At 36.4% G+C, this 15,273-nt stretch overlaps 1 protein-coding gene across 4 annotated transcripts in view; it reads left to right on the plus strand.

Moving 5' to 3' along the window:
- Positions 1-3,159: 3,159 nt before the first annotated feature.
- Positions 3,160-15,273, plus strand: part of LOC5564923 (excitatory amino acid transporter 3) — a 60,185-nt gene continuing 48,071 nt past the window's right edge. The window contains exons 1-2 of one of the 4 annotated variants that reach the window (XM_021848065.1): positions 3,160-3,310; positions 3,786-3,993. The gene's annotated coding sequence lies outside the window, so the exon portion shown is untranslated. The other 3 variants (XM_021848061.1, XM_021848063.1, XM_021848062.1) reach the window with 3 other exon arrangements.

A 15,273-nucleotide genomic window follows, 5' to 3' on the forward strand; every position in this document is an offset into this window, starting at 1 on the left:
TCGCTGCTTTAATTCAACTGTTATACAGCACAAAGCAAATAATATTGGCTTATAGCGCTAAAATTGTTAGTTGGGTTTTTCTTTTAATACGGAATGACATTTTTACCTATAACTAAAACTGATCTGAAAATCACGTTACAGTTGTAAATCTAAAAGAAAACTTTGATAATAAACCGTACCGTAAAACGGGAATTTTCATATCCTTTTGGAAGGAAATCAATAATTCCGCAATCTGATTTCATAATTTTTATTTAAGATTTTTAAAACTAGTATTGGTATCTCAGTTATCGATTGGAGTTGGAAGATTGAATAACATTTTATTTTGAATGCACCTATATTTTCTATATAATTGAAAGTCGATTTTCGGTATTGTGGTAACTTTGATAATGAATAGACCAAACCAAACTACTATTTTACATCACTACAGTTAGAACTGATGCCCTTGATATCCTAATAAATTCGGACCAAAATTCCGAACCATAACCAAATTTAAATTTAATGCATTGATCTAATAATATATAACTCATTTTCTGTAAATCTCACCAAATTAGATTGAACGATGGTAAAGATACAGAATTCTGAAACTTCGATGTTGACACCCAGTACTGTAAAAGTCAAAATATTATATATATATATATATATATATATATATATATATATATATATATATATATATATATATATATATATATATAAAACTAATATTCTTATTTACAATCAACTTCAACTCGGGGTGCTCCATACAAATAGAGAGACCGTTCCGCTGCGATCTAGTAGTTTTGATAGAACAAAGATTAATTCACTTATTGATAGCAGTTATTTTTCTCCACCATACCGCCGCAACAAATTCATAGGAGATTTTGAAACGTGAAGCAAATAAAAAATAACCAATTCGCATTTTCCTATCTTTGGTTCTACTTCATCGCGTTGGACTTCCGGCGATAGCGAACCAAGTAACAAAAATGAGTAGACCAGCGCGTAGAACAACACATACGCCTAAGCTTTTATGCTATTATATTCAGAGTTCATAGTACACTCTGAGTATAAATTGTAAATAGAATTGAATTGTTTATGAAAATCATAACTCGATTTAAATTTGCGGTGAATTCAAAGTCTTTCAGTTACACATAGAGCAGACTGTACAGTATCACCGTCGGTTTCAGTTTCGCGCCGACTTACATTGCTGAAAATGATGATGATGATTATTATAAATGGTGGGCACAGAGCGGCAGTCAGTGAGTGATGTTGTCTCTCTGAAAGTGCGCGCTCTTGTTCCCATGTGAAGTGAATTCGTCGATGGGCCAGCCTACAGTAGAGACAGGACGGAATACGGATAGGAAGCAACAGCTTCTCACCCTGTTGCAAACGGGACGGGCCTATACCTACTAAACTAGGTACGGTGTGGTTGTGGTGTATGGTACTTGTAGTGTGTAGTTACTATATCACAGGATGTTGCAACCGGTGGTTTCGCGGACCCTTAGGGGGTCAATGAAGCCATTGATAAGTGTTGGTTTTCTTGATTGACGCATAAATTTGAGGAATCTTTACCCTTGCTAGTTTTGCAAGAGATCGGTATTATGTGGGTTCAGATGATTAGTATTTAAAAAAAAATAACTCTAAGGCAACTTGTATACAGTACTGGACAAAACATTTGCAATTTTTCCAGTTAAAAAAAAAATTACACCGTCTTCAGCCAAAGGCTGCACAAACTGAACGATCACTAACATTAGGCAACGGACAACACGGAACACCCAGTAGCCCAGTGATGAATTTTTCATTTGACGAAAAGTTTCCACCGACCGGAGCGGGAATCGAACCCACACTCCGTGTTTTGTACATAACGATCAACTTTGGTAGGCTAGATCTCTGTCATCTTTAGACCGATTGGAATGAAATTTTCATCGCACGTCATCCACAGACTCTAGGTCAAATTCTGAGTGCCATCCCAAATTTTGAGTTCATTTGTATGAAAACTGAGACTGTATAAGCCTTTCAAAGTTTGTGTGAGAAATGCAAAAACAATCCCATATACCATTGAGAAATAAATAAAAACCAAATTTAATACTATAAAAGTTTTATTGTTATTCGTAAACAAACTTTGAGGGTCTTGTGCTGTCTCAGTTTAAAATCCAAATGAGCTCAAATTTTGCGAGAATGCTCAGAATTTGAACTTAAATCCAATGGGAAAAAAACGATGATTTGAACTACCCTAATACCTGACCTACATTTGAAAAAAATCGTGGATTCAGCTGGAATCCTAAGGAAATACGGAAGAGATGTTTCAAGTCTTGTAAAAATCTGTTTGAATAGTTCTCGTATAAATTCTAATTTTACTCTCGGAAACCCATCCGTGATAAATTGCTATTGAGAGTTTTTGCTGTAAGCCGAAAGTAATGATTTTTTGTTGTGTTTTTCAAGAACTTATTTTAGAAGTTTATTTAGGACTCTTGGGAAGATTCTTGGTGCAATTTTGACATGATTTTTCTATATTTACACATATAAAGTTGTTCGGTAATATAATCAACATGATTATTAAATAACTTATCTTATTGCCGTTGGACAAATTATAAGTGAAATTATGAAACAAATTCACGTGTTTAGATGAGATTCGAATCCACGACTTTTGTATGCTAGATGAGATCAACTATACTGTTGAACCACTTGATAACCCAAAAGCTCAAAGGGTTACAAGTTTCGAATTCAAATCCCAACAGCTCATGTTGATCTTGTTCGTAATTCATACAATTTTTCTAATAAATTGCTATCGAGAGTTTTCGTTGTAAGGTTCTCAGCTACATTATTTTTTGTTGGTTTTTCAAGAAGTTATCTTGGAAACGTTTGATGGAGCTTGGCTGTACCACAGGAACGTGATTGTGTTTTCTAGTGTTAGATTACAATTTATGCTGCTAAATGGCTGAAGACGATGTCCGTGTTCTTGAAGGAAGGCTTCTATAAACTACCATTTTGTAAACATCAAATTTTGGGGGTCGGCGGGATGTTTGTAGAACTTCAATGTAGGTAGCAGCTTCAAACAGGTTGGCAACCACTGCTACATCAGGAGAAGTCTTTCGCTCCTGACTGCTCCCGTTGCTGTTGCACTGAAACAGCGTGGCAGAGCGTTTTTTTTTAATGTGTTGTGCGCGCACGTTACGGTTTGGGAAGCTTACAGCTCTAGCGGCTTTCAGTCCTTTGCGAATCTGTTAGTTTATATTTAATCGCTGTCGTGGCAAGAGTGAATCTGGTCGTTCGCTCTCGGTGTGTTCGCTCGCTTGCTTGCTGGTGTCTCAGCGTGCTGTTGGTTCTAGCGTTGGTGGGTTTATTAGCCCTAGTGTCGTCGAGAACTGATCGCGCTGAAGTATCTTGGATCTTTCTGGACTTTCTTCGCGACACTGCCCTGTAAGCCGGCGGTGCGAAGTTCTTATTTTTGTGTGTTCTCTATCAAACGCCGGCTGCTGAAAACGGATCATTTGGCGGGAGTTGACCGAGTTTACAGTGTGTGACAGCGGTTTACTTTTGACGGTTGTGCTAAGGTCGATAAAAATAACTCTAGAAATTTACAAGAAACCTCAGATCTTGGTGCGATCGCCGATGGAAATGCTCTAGACGTAAAGAAGAAGAGACGTGTTAAGATAGCTACGAAGGCAATTACTTTTGGGGCTGGATTATTGTGGTGTGGATGTTTACCCATTGATTATCTATTGTTTTACTGGAAGATGATCTCAACAAAAAACAAGTGTTGTATTTGAAGCAAAAATTGAATTCTTTTAATTTTGTTTTTGAAATAGTTTATTGTTATCATTTCTGGAAGAACGACGAAAAAACTAAATCGAACGTGACTCAATATACCAGACCAAGAAGGGAAGGAAACCAGTGTTCGAAAGGGCAACATTGTGTGAAGTGATTCTTTCATCCTATTACCCGCGTAAAATTACCAGTGACTGGCGATAGTCGCAGCAGAGCTCCGATCCAGTGTTTAGTAGCATATTAATTAAAGTAAGTCAATTTCCTCCAATGGTTTTGAAAATTAATATTATCTGTATATAGAATTGGATTTTTGCACGAAAGATATGGTGCACTAAAAAACTGCTTCCTTTAAAGTGAAGAACTCTTATCGAAGTCATGTTTGATCTAGATAGTGTCTGTTATCAGTCTGACAATTTGATGGAAAGCTTTGGTCAAAATCGCAAACAAATTAAGAAAAGGAAATTGTCACTTATTTACACTTTGACACTTACCCATTATGAGTGCTCTCCACCTAACTTAAATGGATTTGCTTAAGCAATTATCACTGCTTTTGTCCCAACGGTTCGAAAATTTTAGCAGATCCATTAACGTGTTAATTTTAACTCACGCGCATCGAATCAGCGGCTTGGAACATGTGAACACCGCCTAAAAGCAGCTTACTGACACGCTATTCACGCGTACTGTCCAACGGTATACGTTGTGTTAAAATCGCGATGAGACTGAGATGTCATTAAAATTGTAAAGGTTTGGCTTGTTGTCAATATTTGCTTTCGGTAGTTTTATGATAGGATAGATCTAATCTTTACGGGGAATTTCTGTATAGCTAAATGGATTTGTGGATTTTGTAGTAATTAAATTACCATCGTGTGGACTGTTCTTCAACACTTGTGGATTGAATATTAGCGTAGCCCAGTCAGGAGTATAACTTGGAAAGCGTGGATTTTCAAATCGTACCCCCTATGCCTCATAATAAAAGTCAATACACTCAAAATAATCCAAACGTCATTGTTACGTGAAAAATCACGTAGATCATTCCAAATTCATTTTACCTTGTCTTGGTCAGGATTAAGATCACTAAGCCATTCATAACCTCCAAACAATGACTCGGTAATTGTTACTGAGGTTACCTATCGCACTTACGTGAAATTCACGTAGGTGCCTAAGTTCATTTTGACAACTGCATTTTGTACGTACATTCGGTGTTGAGCTTAAATCCTAAGATGGCGCCCGCTTGATTTTTGAAGAACTTCAGAAGCTGCTGAATTTTAAACCCTGCTAATGATACTCGCAATGCTTCTTACTACGACCTGCACTGAAAAATCATTTTGTTCGTTGAAACACTTGAACCGTATATAAGAAACAGAACAGACGAATATGAATTGCACGATACCTCGCTAATGTTTGTGCGTGCATCCAAATGTAGCTTGGATAAACTATTGAACAAGCTACGAAAAATGTAGATTATTTAAACGATATCAGAATATTGAAAAACGGTTTAGTTATTCATATTTTAAAAGTAGAATCTAGGACAATGCTTGGAGAGAACGAATTGGTCTTTGTAACCCGAAGGTTTTTCCATACTCAACAAACGCATTTCGTAATGTTTTTGAAAATTTCACCAAATACAATACATTTCATTAAAGTAGCGTTGTAAATTAATATAAAAATGGATGCCCAAGGTGGACGAGAAAAGCTTTATTTGCATATGATGTTACACTTTTTGTTGTTAATCTAGCAATATTTTTATTTTTTCTGTTACCTGCTTCATAGCTTAGTATTGAAAGAGCGCTTTAACATTTATTTACTGAGAGCTTTCTTTGCCAAAGTTGAATTCGCTTTCGTATAGCGTGTGGTAGATATGAAGATACTCTATACCCAGGGAAGTCAAGAAAACTTCCATTACGAGAAGATCCTGGATCCGACAATTTCAGCCTGGCTTTGCTTGGTAATAGCGGACGTTACCACAAAGCTAAGAAAGAAACCTCGTGCTTAGAGTTGATTGAAAAAAAAATGTAAATTGTTCCAAAACAAAACCATTTCGTGTTCTTTTATGTGTTTGAACACTCTGAACAGAAACTAAATAAAGAGAATCTAAAAAGAAGATTTTAGTATTGGAATAGTCTCGAATCTATCAACTAGGTATACAACAAACAACATTCACTTCAACTCTATGCAGATGAAATCCAATGTGCCATAAAAGTGATTAATTCAATTCCACATAACGTTATCGGATAAAATCGGAAAAAAACCAAACGGGGAGCAAAAACTGCCAGTTGCAGTAATGGCAGTTCGTACGAACATTTCCAAAATTATTTGAATCCACACGAGTACGTTCAGGTGAGTTTACCAAACTCCCACACATAATACGGAAATCGATGTTGATCCTTATTGCAAAGCGTGCACGGTATGAAAAAAATGCATTCACAGTAAACCCTAGAGTTCATATGTCATCTATCGTATGTTTGTAGTTTTAGTCTGTTGAATGTTATAGATACGAATACATCTTCCCATGTCACAGAGAGAACTGCAATCAGTATATATTTTATGTTACCTACTTTTAGTCTGTTGAGAGTTAAGAAACGAATACGCAAAACATACTGACGAGTTCAGTAATAAACAAATTGAAGCCGAATTTAGTACTTTACCATATAATTCCACTAGAATTTCTATACTTTGACAAATACCCGTATATCGACCTCAACTGTAAGGTTGTCTTCAGTGCTGTATGCTAGACTCGACTTCAGACTGATTTTAGTAATATTGAGCATATCTAAGAATATGCTTGAACCAGCAAATCGAGGCTCACTCACATAAATATAACTTAGTTTTTAGAAGTATTCAATCTTATATTACAATTGTACAAATATGGATTGTAGAATAAAAAGTTAACTTTCTAGACCAAATTGGGACTTTACTGTACCCGCCCACGCGTAGGCACGCGCGTGTCTGTTGAAAGCACTCGAGCCGCTCGCTGGTTTGTTCATTCACAACACGAATCGATGCGCTTCAATATTGAACCGCGGATGTATTCCATAAATGGTCATATGCGAATTGTGATATAGGGGAATTAGGGGCATAATGGACACGTTAAGCAAATGTTCGTTTTAAGACCCTTAAATGGCAATGTTTTTAATTTACCCCCGGCTAGTTTTCAAGTTTGATGTTAGTACGACGTGCCACATTCATTCATAGTGATAAAAATCGTATCATATGTCAGAAAAGCGAGATAGAAAATTGGGTCGAAAACAAGGCTGGTAAAAAGGTATCGGGGCGAAATGAACACCTGTATGAAATTTAGTTATTCCAACATATTCAATGACTGTCAATCATTCCGATAAGCAAAAGGACTCTCCCTCAATCATAATAGCTAAAAAGAACCTTTCTGGGTTCGTTACTTTGCTCAAAAATTAGATTCTTCCACGGTCTTGCTTATATGCCAATTTGAAACTGAGAAAATTTTGAAGTCAAATTTTAAAGAACAATTGAAGCAAAAAATATTTTTTTTTACCGTCAAGCATTTCAAATGCATTACAGATTTCATGCAGTGCATGAACTTTTGATGAAATATGTGTATTATCAGATATTGAGAGGGTGTCCATTTCGCCCCGTATGTTCATTATGCCCCTAATCCCCCTAATTGATAAAAACGTTACGGTTATTAGATTGCCTGAATGTTGCCCACGCAAAATGAAGGAAATTATGTGATGCGTATATTTCGGCCAAATTCAATTTTCTCTTCAATTAAGATAACTAGTTTAGGGAGCGTTCATATACTGCACGGATATGTTGTAAGAAAAGGTTAGACTCTTAGTGTTGAAAGGTTGGTCATTCCAAACTTCAAAAACTTATATTTCTACTAGTCTGCGAGAATAGAATGAGATGTGTGCTATCCTCGAAAAATACCATCGTGGTTTATGAATGGCACCTTAAAAACAGCCTATTATCTCCTATAATATATGCCAACACAAACTATCTCGATGCCGCTCCGTAACGTTGCATCGTTGGAAGATAAACTTGCAGTATCCACACCTATAGAGGTAGCAACTGGATGACCACATTTGTGTATTAAGCAAATCGAATTTACTTCCCAGCGCGCCATCAACGTCATCATCAGAAGCGTTGTCGCCTTCCGATATTTATACATCTACACACAACTTGCTACTTGAGACACAAGTGTAAACATAGCAACAAGTGGGTTCGATCAAACTACCATTACCATTACCAACCGCAATGTGAGAGAGTACTGTGGTTCCCTGCAGCAGCACCTAGGCTACACTCAGCCTGTGGAACGGCTTCTATTGCGGCGGCAAGGACGTCTTCATATGATGAATTGCAGTCAGGGCTGTAGTCAATTTGCAGAATTAAACCTTTTTTTCACGTGGTGGAAATTTTCAAACAGATTCCTTAGAAGGTTACTCACGGAAAGTGTGAATGACGCACCACCGAAGACACTGTACGTGTGCAATTCTCGCTGAATTACTCAAGTGCACAGACATTACCCTTGGCTTCAGACCCTTATCTCCTCATAACCACCTTACGGAATTTATCAGGGAGGCGTCAGTGCATATAGAACTTAACACATGTAGCAGAAGTAACCTTGGCAAACTGCTTCTCCTAGCCTACTTGAACAATGTTACAGGGACCAGCATCGGAAGGGCTGGCAGCATAAAGCCAACTCATGGTCAGCGCGTCATAGGCGCTGCAATTCTAGCATAATTTGGTTGACAGCTGTAGTTACGGCATTCCAGCACTCGGTATCCGCACATATTCTTTGTATTATATTGTCCTGGGACATGTCCCCTCCGCATGTAGCGAGCATGCGATCTTTCACAACAATTAAACGCGGGCAATTGAACACGACATGCTCCGCTGTTTCCTCCACACCAGCACAATTGGGTCACGTAGGACATTCTTAGTGCCCGAACCTATGCGGGTACTGCATATAGCAACCATGTCCTGACAGACATTGCGTCAGGTGGAAGTTAACTTCCCCTTGGTTTCGTTTATACTAGTAATAACACTGCGGAACACGTTTTTGTCTCCAGCTTCAAAAGGATTGCTGAAGCCATTGCCGTTTACAGAAATGTCATAGCACGTCTGCAAAAAATGACTATTTCAGCCAACTTGCATGCAAGTTTGTCAGCTTGTAAGACAATTTATTTGCTTAATTTGCCACATAATTCAAATCTTATGTGTATAACAACACTTATCATCAAAGTTTATAATATTTTTGATGTGAAAAAGTTATTTTTTGATGGTTTAGAAAAGTATTGTATTTTGCCATATAAGAGAAACGAAGAATTTTGTATGGAGACTGCAAGCATGTTGAAAAAGATCGGTTTAATCTAAATTTAATCGTAAAATTTCAACCAAAATATATCTAAAACGAAAGTTTAAGTTTTTTTTGCATGCTTGGTGGATAAGATCACAAAAAAAGATTGATAAAATATAATTCAAATTTTAGGTTAACATCAATCACGGTGCGTTTCGTAGAGCAATTTTAAAACAAAAAATTCGGCATGTCTGAAATTTTGACACAATAAACCCATTATTCTCCCCTTTCATATGCAACCAAAACGAAAATAATCGGTCGGGGGGTCTAGAACAATATTTTTTTTTCAATTTTTTTACGGTGTTTGGGATATAGCTTAACCTTAGTAAAGACCTTGGGTCGTTTTCGACCCATTTCAAAATTCAAATCATTGTAACTTTTGATTAAAATAAACTAGCAATTTGACGTTTTCTGACAATTGGGTATTTTTTGTGGGACAAACAAAAGCAATGTACTGTCAATTCTCACAAAAAACACATGAACAATAGTGTCAACATTGCATTGCTATTGCAATTGGGTTGGAATATTGGATTTATGAAATGTTATATTGCGTCTATCATTGGCACAAATGTGAACTTGTCAATTTCCTAGAATCTACGATAGGTCGAAAGGGCAAAATATCGAAGAGGAATAAAGAGGGGATAAAAGGTCAAAAATCTTCTTTCAAAAATGATTTAATTTCCCATGGTGCAAATCACTTTCAACCTTTGGTCCTTTTGACCTTTTGCATTTTCGACCATTTGTCTTGTCTTCCTTTTGTCTTTCGACTTATTGTCCTTTCGACCTTTTGTCTTTCGATTGCTTGTTCCTAAACCAAGTCAGAAAGATAAATATTGCTCTTGAGTAACAAATAAAAATTGAAAAGAAGTTGTTTGACATACCAAGTTTTAAAAGCAATGCAAATTTCAACATGAATGAAAGCAAAAGAGAGACATCTCAAAAATTTAAAATTCGGCCTCGGCCTGTAAATTTTTAGGATGTCTAGAATATAATCTACATGATATTGAGACTAGATTTTTGCAATATTTTCATCTGAATCCGTTTGAACAGTTCACCTCACCAAAATTTATTAATTTACGCTGCATGTGAAATGATATTATGAACAACAAAATTAAAAAAAAAAATTGCACTAGACCCCCTGATGGATTATTTTCATTTTAGCAGCACGTGAAAGAGGAAGGTCTTGTCTTTCATTGGTCCAAATTTGAAAAAAGCCGATTTTTTTGTTATAAAGTTACATGAAAAAGACACCGTGCAATAAAACTAATGTTTTATACAACTTTGGCGACCTGTAGCTAAACATTGTGACGTGCTGGGAAATTTCTGAGAACGGCATCAGATTCAGCAACCCCAAATCTACTAGAGACACATAATTTGATCCTTGAGACACGCAAAAATGTCATTTTTGTTGCGTTGTGTAATTGATTGTTGATTTTTTCGGCTGTTTATTAGTTTGGATATGTAGCTCAAAGATCTATAACGAAACAAATTATACTTTTTAGCAATGAGGAAGTCATGTTCGTGTTACAATATTATTCTCGACGCCGAGCAAAATCAGCACTGCTGGTCTATTGCCAAATCATTCCATTTTACTTGCGCTTATCTCTCTATAAAGGATCACTAGTTTAAATCAATCTGACATATTTAGTATTGGCCGATGGTTCTATCTACCTTTAGTGGAGTGGACTCCTCTGGTACCTTTTTGGATGAAGCATTGAACATCTTCCTTGATGATGAACCCGATGGACGTCATCCCGGCTATGATACATAATATGAAGAGCGAAACGCCTGCCAGGAGCTTGCGTTTGCTGGAAATTCAATGTGGCTAGCGAAGCTGAGATTGTCATAGATCATACCCCTAGATGCCTAAGAGATCGCTTGGACTCTACGGTGCAATCACCTACCGAGATGAGCGCCCGTTGCTCAGACTTACGGTTATTGACCACCACCACTCGGGCTTGTGATGGGCCATCCAGTCCTCAACTATGGATATAGAGTGCGCTACTGTCAACTCTACTTCCTCCATCGGTTCCTTCCTTTTTGACGTTTCTCACTAGCCTTTTGTTAAAATGGTATTTTGCCTTTTTGCCAAAATCGTATTTCGTGCAACATGGCCATTGATTATGTGGAAACTGTTCTAAGTGTTACAACTGTGTGTCTCTGAAAATAGTTCCGTAGCAAAACACTTCAAAGTATTTACGAGTAAGAAAGCCGTTACAACCCTGTCCTGAGGCGAAATATGCACTGTTATGTCTCTGATTGAATCAGACGTTTGTGTGTGCACACGCTCTCGCCTTCGCCTTTCCTGGCTAACGATGGTTCTCGGATGCAGGGCTATATTGGCGTCATTAGTTTGCATATTTGCATGTTTAAATTGAACAGTTGCGGTGATTCAGACAGCTTTGGATTTTGAATTGTAATCCACCCACCACACACAGTTGGTAGTACGAGTGTGGAGCCTTATAAAGCAATTTTCTAAGGATTCACCGGGACTTTTCAAGGATATGGATCAATTGCAATTGACGCGTGCTATACATAAGCTAAGCATTTGCATTCTGTATGATTTTTAGTCGTATTTTAATAAAAAAGCAATTAATTTCTTTTTTGTTCTATCTTAATAAGGCTGTCCAAATAAATTCTCTGAAACATGTTGACGGTCGATTAATCAACCATAACCGTATATATGTATCTATATGTGTGCAATCGTGAAGTATTTCGAAAATTTTGGACCAGTCTCCTCTGACTTGAAACATGAACGCTTATATTGAGTGAGAATCGACAAAGAGTAATGCAATTGCGATTCAACCGCTTGATATAATTTGCATTTTTATAGCTTATAAAACAGATGATAATTGATATTTAAGAACTCCTTACTGATAAATATTACACACTTTCGAGCTCCTAATGATACAATTGATAACTTCTCGTGATCTCAACTATATAGTATGGAATGTACTGCATACTTAGTGTCAACTCAAGACTTTGAATCAGAACTACGGGCCGCGTGAATATAAAAAAGTGAACCACCGAGATCCTGGGGTTTTCCAACTCAATACCGAGAATATTCAACGGAATCTAAGAATTTGTATTTTTTCATCAAAATACAGAGTGTCCACAAATTATCCAAACAGCAAAATATACGAAATATGATCTCGCATTGAAAACAATGAAAAATCAATGTCCATGTACTTTTTATAATACATCTATATGCTAACACAAAATACAACTTTAAATAATTTCGAATTGATTGCTTGTTACTGAGAAAGTCCAATTTAATTTTATCGGAGACGATTTTCCTGAGGGCCGCTAGTCATACTGGAGATGTGTTATCCCTAAAATCTTAAAGAGATGAATCCAAAAGTCCCATTGTTGTTTGAAGTAACCTACAGTTTAGTGGTTTCAAGTTAGACTGGAAATAGAAAATTATACGGTTGAAATCCAGTAAGTTCTACGGACATTTCTCTTCCGTCGTAAAGCTCGAAAAACAGCTCTCTTTAAGGTACCTCAACACATTTGGCTTACTTCTACAAATATTTGAATTCGGAAATGTGTCAAACTTACTTCTTAAGAATATAATAAGCCAATGGTTAAAATCATGCAAGAATATTTAATTTATTATGCTTTATTGTATAGAGACATGTCTTTAAAGTTTGTACGGATAATTTGCGGACACCCTGTAGTTAAGGATCCATTTGCAAAATGTGGCAAATCTGTTCATGGTGATTGAAATATGTATGTGATGGCATACAGGAAATCCTGTTTTTTTTGTTTAACTTTTGCTATTGAAATTCCCTATAACTTTTTAACCATTTACATTTTGCAAAGCAACTTTATCAATAAGAAAGAGATGCTAACATTACTCTGAAAAAAAGTTATAATGGAAGGGTTGGCTGGTGGTGCATTGCCAACACTGACGAGCATTAAGTGATATCATAAATTTTCAATATTTTTCATCTATTTTCTCATTGTAAAACCTTGTATAAGCCTTTGAATAACACTTACTTAGATACGAGATTGCTACAGTGAAAAATTATGACGGAACTTCAAATTTGAAAATTCACTTCTTTGGACAATGTTGTGTTGGAAGAAACAGTTATGATTTGCGTCACCTCCTGTGAACTTGTGAAGAATTATAACTTTTTTATGAACATTTCATGCAAATTTCAATCGCGATTCGTGCATCGTAATTGGATCGGGAAAAAAACTAATCTGATTGGATTCATTAAAATTTAGTTTTATTTTCATATATTTTTCATTCAAACTGATGCATTCTGTCATCTTTTTATCACAGTTCTGCATATCGTTGCAAAACGGTAGAAAATTTCTACCACTGGAACAGCTTAACCCGTGATCTCTCTTGACCCAGATAAAGCATCATTCTCGACTTACGACCTGGTTCCATACGATTCGCATTTACTCCATTCCATCATTACAAAAAAAAATAGGACGAAACGTTCCATTCAAATCAACTGACTAAAAGGACGCAATAAGTTACCAGCAAATGTAGGTACCTCATGCTTGACAACGACGTTTATTCCATTCATGATAAAATTGGTTGGAACAATGCGCAAATAATAATTTTGATTAAATGCGAACTCGGCGAATAATCTGCCATTCACAACCAGAGGAGTGGACTCGTCTCTCGATAAATGATAATGGTTCTACCGAGGTAATGAGCTTTTTGTAGCATTGTTGAATGAAACGATTGAAGCGTTCAACGAGGACAAGCTCTTTCGCTGGAATGAAAATCTAGGCAAAAGTAATGCTCGGAAATTTTGCCATGTCCGTGGTCAACCCGATAACCATCATTATTTATACTTCTGCTGACAGCGACGTCTGATGGAACGAAAAATATCATTCAAACCTAAAGATACGGTATGTGTAGGTACCTATAGGTTACACATATTGAAGTAATACAAGCCCGTGTTGCTCGCAGGTTGTGGGTGTAATCTTCTTTCTTTTTGGATTAAAATTAGTGTTGTTTGCTGAATAGCTTCTGTTACTATGTACAGAGTGTTTCTCGATAACATGAATTTTGCAAACATAAGATTTTTTTATTTATTGACAAAATATATACTGCCGTGAATCGCAAGTCAGTCCCATCTGCATTTTCGTCAAAATGGAGTTGAGTTCAGTTTTCAACATATTTTCCAATGCTCTTTCAGCTGCCCTAATGAGATAATAGGATTTGTTCGGAAAAAGTAGGAAAAAACAGCAAGTCAAATTGTCCCATAATAAAAAGTAATCGCATATCAGTCCACTACAGATTTCCGCACCGTGTAGCCCAAAAATGAAAAGTGTTTTGATCATCTTTATATTTTTCTCCAAAAGATATTGTAGTGAAAAGCAAATTGTGAAAGTTTCATTAATATTTGAACATGTTCCAGTCCCCTGGAATTTTTTGAATGTTTGTATGAAAAACGAGTTTGGAAACTTCACATCCAATTTTCTCAATGCCTACTTTTTGCAGATGGGACTGATTTGCGATTCACGGCAGTATAGTTCAGTGAAATGATTGATATTTCCTTTGTCATATTCTTGAGTTCATTAAATAAATAGTTAAAAGTTTTACATTTATTGTCTGAAAGCTTTCTTTACTGATTGAATATTTGTATTCCAAGTACGAAGATATGCTATGCTGTGGAAAACCCTTCTCTACAGACCGATTTTGTAAAACAGTAGTAGGAAAACCTAGTATATTGTACACATCATCACCGTTGTTGTTCTAAAAAAAACTTCTATTTTGCGAATCTATGTTGACTATGAGAGTCGGTCAAGTGGATACGAAGATATGCCGAATTTCCTTGTGCGAAAAACACGTTCTAATAAAACTTGTAATATCTCAAGTTATTTATTTTTTCCCGTGCACAGTTATTGTATTTTTAAAACAATAATTTGATGGGAGTCTGAACACTTATGAGTCTATTATTACTATGACCGCAAAAATCTTGAAAAGTTAAAAATATTATTCTGTAGTTTTCATTTTTCTTTGTGACTATCGCGTGCCTATTTTCTCTGAGTGCTTTTATATAGCCGAGCAAACGAGTGAAGCTGAAAGTGGATTGTTGCTGCTCAAGGATGACGGATCAATTGGTGAGCTCGTTTCATGCTACTATTTCTATTCTATAACATATGTGTGACTGCACCTTTAATCGTTACAACGGTGAGACGTAAATATGATTTTTCAACAAACTTTT

The sequence above is a fragment of the Aedes aegypti genome, chromosome 2, assembly GCF_002204515.2.
Source record: "Aedes aegypti strain LVP_AGWG chromosome 2, AaegL5.0 Primary Assembly, whole genome shotgun sequence".
Classification (NCBI taxonomy): domain Eukaryota; kingdom Metazoa; phylum Arthropoda; class Insecta; order Diptera; family Culicidae; genus Aedes; species Aedes aegypti.